The following is a 4,024-nucleotide window of genomic DNA, read 5'->3' on the forward strand; positions in this document are numbered from 1 at the left end:
GGGGGTGGGGGTGGGGGTGGAAGTGTTAAAATGGCCTGTAATGAAAAACACTTAAAGGAGAGAGGACGTGCTGCACACACAGGCAGCACTGCCGCTGTTGTACTCTAAGCTGTAACATACGACACTAAAAAACCGAGAGGGTTTGTTTATATGCTCGTTTACTTTATTTGTCTGTTTTGTTCTCCTTTTTTATTTGGATTTACCAGGTTGTTCTGTTCATCCGATACAAGTTGGGACTAGGAGGTTTTATACAAAGTGATTGTACTGTAAACTGAATTGGAACTCAGCGCAGCGCCGGGCCGAGTCCTGGCTCGGGTTTACTTCCAGTTTGTCTTTCTCCACTCGCAGGTTGAGACTGTTGTGAAGCACCAGCCAGCTACGGCCAGTAGAGACAACAATGTATTTCCTCGACCCGTCCCCCCTGACTAAATACTTCACATAGCTAGTGTTTTGAATCAGTTGAACCATTCCAGTTTCTTCTTTCATTTTCGAAAGAGTGTGTCTCGGTCTGTCGTTGCATGCAGAAAAAAGAAGAGAAAAGAAAAAAAGGTTCTATTTTGTCCGTCTCTTAAAATGTACGCTTCCCTTTTCAGTACACTGTTGTCACTCGGGACATGTTCAGCTGTTACACTGGTGCGAGGTCTGATGTTGTCGCTGGTTCGGGTTTTATACTGTACACCGACTTTTATTCGGTTTTAATACATCGATCCATCCATCTCTTAAGTCCATCCATCCTCCTCTTGTCTTCTCATCTGCCTTTTAAAAAGATGTCTTCATCATCAGATCATTTTAGCTCTGTTTCTATTCTTCGTCTCTTAACGCGAACGTCATTCACAGGCAGTTTTTCAGAAAGACAGTTACAAGTTTTTAGTGAAATTCACCTTAAGCGTTAAATATCTTTTAACACTAATTCTAACTTCTTTTAACCAAACTCGCCCTGATTTAAACTTCTAACATCCATGTCAAGTCAACTTTTTTGTCAAGAGGATATTTTAGTAAAACACAGATTCAAAGTATGTTTTCTCACCCAGATGATACTAAATAAAAATATTAGAGGTTAGAGAATAAAAAAAAGAAGTGGATATTCTTCTGCACACCTTCGACGGGGGCCAGAGACTTTCTCTTTTGTCAGAGTGTTATTGCTGTGTGAAACTTGGGAGCCATGAAAACGTATAGATGTTCTTTTTTTTTTTTTATCCCTGACAACATCGTCGCACGTTTGTTGTCAGACGGTTTGTTTTGCACCAACGTAATGAGAATGTATGTAGTTCACGTAGAAGAGGTGAGATGTGTTGAAACCTCGTGTAGCCTGGGTGGTAGATCGACAACTCTCATCACACACCGTCGTTTACTACAGTTACTGTTTTACAAAGGCCAGAAAAAGGTCGATGAGGGAGAGAGAGAGAGAGAGTGTGTCATGTTCTGTTAAAACTCCCGGAGCTCAGGTTTTAACAGCGGGTGTAATCGTATCTTTCAGACTGAGCAGGAAACAACTGTTTGTCAGCTGTGAGTTCAGTGACATAAGAACGAATCGGGAATTAGAGAAGAAAACTCCCACCATTTGTTTACAGCACAAACAGGTAAATGTGAGTCACAGGACAAGCTGATGTTAAAACCACATGTAGATTTGTTCCTAAGATGTAAAAGTACTTAGTTTGGGTGAATATCTGCAACTAATGATTATTTTCATTACTGATTAATCTGATGATCATTTTATCAATTAGTCTGTTAATTGTTTGGTCTTTAAATGTTTTTTCTGGCCTTAAATCCAGTGTTCAGTTCACTGTCACATGGGATGGTGGAAAACAGCTGATTTGTTGACTGGAGAAGCTGGAACTAGGAATTTTTGGCATTTCTTGCGGGAAAAACTTTCAATAATTAATCCATTATTGAAATAGCTGCCGATTATTCTTCTGATGATCGCGTAATCGATTAATCAACAGATCATTTAAGCCCCAGAAAAAGACTGTTTTCCTAAAATATTACACACCTGAAATACAGAAAATGTATTAAGTAAAAAATAGAAGTAATATCATTTACCTGTACACGAGTAGAACTGTGTTGATGCTGCTGCTGTGTTACATGGACGTCTCACTGTGGAACAACAGTTTTTCATTCTTTTATTCTGTTTTATCAAAGAATTGAATTCCACGTCTGCTGTCTGTTTGAGTTACAGTGTCTGATTCTCAGCAGGATGTACTGTAAATTATGTGGCAGTAATTACCAGTGGTGGAAACTAACTCAGTTTATTTACTTCAAAGTGGCAAATTTGAAGATTTTTCACGTAAATAAGTGTCTTTTAAGTCGCTGTCTGTCGCTGGAGGAGGTGACACTGGTGACTGAGCCCATGATCCACTTACATACATTGTGTAGAAGTCATTGCATTTCCCAGTTTGTTGAACCGAGTGTGCTGTATGGTAGAATCACACGTGATTCAAAAACAAACCTGCAATTACCATGTATGGCCATAGGTGTCGCCAAAGATAACAAAGCTTTGATCATCGAGATCGCTACTTGAAGTACTAATGTATATGTCTTTGGTTTGCATACTTTATTTAATTGTTTCCATTTCTGCTTCTATAAACTTCTTACACTAAAGTTCAGATGGAAATATTCTACTTTTTACTTCACTACATGTATTTGACAGCTGTTGTCGCTTGTATATTTTGCAGGTTATGTATCATACAAAATGTATGATCTTCTAAAACATGATGCAAAAAAAATCTCCATTTTATCAAGTAATTTTAGAATGACCTGTAGTCACTTTTAATTTTTTTTCTTTTCTTAAAAAACGTGAGAAACATTTTCTATCACAGTGAGAATATTTCAACCTATATTCAGTGTAAATCAAAAATTAGCTGTACAGCAGTTCCCCTTACTTTCTTTTGTCTCAAGACACAGACACTCTCTTCCAGAAGAGTTTAAACAAGTTGAGTTAAATTAAAACAAGTTGAAATGTTGTCACCAAACTACAAAATTATAGACAAAATTGCTTTCATAAGATTCACGTTTTTGCTACAGACTAAACTTAAAAATGTTGGTAAAATCAGCAACAACAAAATAACTGCCCACACCTTAATGCATCATTGCTAATAATAAGCCATTCAGCAAAAGAAGTACTTTATGTTTTGTTGCTCTACTTACATTTTACTCTTAATATTTCTCTGCTTTTACTTGCAATGGAGTATTCTTTCATTGTTTGGATCTGAGCACTTCTTCCATCACTGGTAACGACTGATTTCACATGTGGCTTGACAAGATTTCTCACCTTACTGTCTTAAATGTCATGATTATTACACTATAGCTGGACTTCACCTTTCTTTTTTTGTAACTGTCACACACGCTGCATCGTTTGTCGTTCTCACTTTTGTAGCCTCGTAGCTGTTGGTCGGAAAGTTGCTCAACCCAGCGGTTTGTGCATGTTGGGCTTGAATGCATTAGATGAAGGAAATTAAAAGGAAAACGACTGTGTGAGGGCGAAACTGTGCAGGAGATCGGCCAGTTGTTCCTTCAGGGAAGCTTCTCCTCCTAAAGAGGCTTCTGGAAAAAATTTGGTCATGTGACTGTTGCTGAATGTTCATCACCACATCGATCATATAAATATATCAGTTTTGTACAATATACCAGTATAGAAAATAAAGAAGTGAAACCTTACTTTTTCTATCAGCTGCCCTCGATCAATGATCAGTTGTGAATAGACTTCCTTATCACTCCCCCCATCTCATCTGAACTTGTGGTGTACTGTGTTCACACCGATGCGTTACACAGACCAGGTGGAATACAAATCCATGACGACAATCGGTTTTTGTACACAGTTTCCCTCTATGGTTTTGTTTTTGTGTCAACATACAAACATGTATTCTGCATTAAAAAAAAATGTAATAAACATTTTATGCTCTTTGTAAGACTGGATGGAGTGATGTCATTTTTCTGGGTTTCATACAGTACAGTCAGTTATTATATTCACCATACAGCTCATTTTAATTGTGTGTTTAATGCTGTGCATCACATATACTCATTTCTT

Source organism: Seriola lalandi, unplaced genomic scaffold (assembly GCF_002814215.2).
Source record: "Seriola lalandi dorsalis isolate HSWRI2012SDOR001 ecotype SW California unplaced genomic scaffold, Sedor1 jcf7180002054932, whole genome shotgun sequence".
Classification (NCBI taxonomy): Eukaryota; Metazoa; Chordata; class Actinopteri; order Carangiformes; family Carangidae; genus Seriola; species Seriola lalandi.